The following is a 973-nucleotide window of genomic DNA, read 5'->3' on the forward strand; positions in this document are numbered from 1 at the left end:
CGCTTGGTAGACCGCGTGACTTCACTGTTGCTTCTGAAAATTACAAGAGTATGACTGTATCATCCCAACTTGCAAGAAGTCCACGTTCGTCCTCACAGAGAGAAATGGTAAGTGAACCACTTAGCAATTCAGTTACTTAAGTCATCATGAAGTGAGTGGACTGTACACCGGTTGGTGAGTAGCAGAATATTAATTTTTATGAGGTTTTTTGTGAGGATAACAAAGTACCATACTCTTGAAGTGAGAAAACTCATGTGATACCTCCTAATAGGACCTCCTTCTGCCCAGTGTAGTGCAGCAGTTCTATGTGGTGTGGACTGAACAAGTCTTCGGGAGTCCCCTACTGAAATATTGGGCCATGCTGCCTCTATAACTCCTCCCCAACAGGCCATGGAAGCCCAACGGTACCGACCGGTCGCCGTGTCATCCTCAGACCACAGGCGTCACTGGATGCGGATAGGGAGGAGCATGTGGTCAGCACACCGCTCTCCCGGCCGTATGTCAGTTTCAGAAACTGGAGCCGCTACCTATCAATCAAGCAGCTCCTCAGTTTGACTCACAAGGCATGAACGTACCCCACTTGCCAACAGCGCTCGGTAGACCGGATTGTCACTCATCCAAGTGCTAGCCCAGCCCGACAGTGCTTAACATCGGTGATCTGACGGGAACCGGTGTTACCACTGCGACAAGGCCGTTGGCATGCTGCCTGTATAGTCATCCATAATTTCGAAGGTGTTGCTGGCGGACAGTTTTGAGTACACACTGACCTCTCGATGATTTCCCATAAATGTTTGATCGGATTCACGTGGCTGGTCAAGTCGTTCGATCGAACTGTCCAGAATATTCTTCAGACCAATTGCTAACCGTTATGGCCCAGAGACATGGCGCATTGCCATCTATAAAAGATCCATCATTGTTTGGGAACAGGAGATCCAGCTAATGGCTGAAAACGGTCTCTAAGTAGCTGAACGGA

General features: G+C 48.8%; 1 pseudogene; it reads right to left on the reverse strand.

The window, feature by feature from the left end:
- Positions 1-581: 581 nt before the first annotated feature.
- Positions 582-699, reverse strand: LOC126337373 (5S ribosomal RNA; annotated as a pseudogene).
- Positions 700-973: the final 274 nt, after the last annotated feature.

Source organism: Schistocerca gregaria, chromosome 2 (genome assembly GCF_023897955.1).
Source record: "Schistocerca gregaria isolate iqSchGreg1 chromosome 2, iqSchGreg1.2, whole genome shotgun sequence".
Taxonomy (NCBI): domain Eukaryota; kingdom Metazoa; phylum Arthropoda; class Insecta; order Orthoptera; family Acrididae; genus Schistocerca; species Schistocerca gregaria.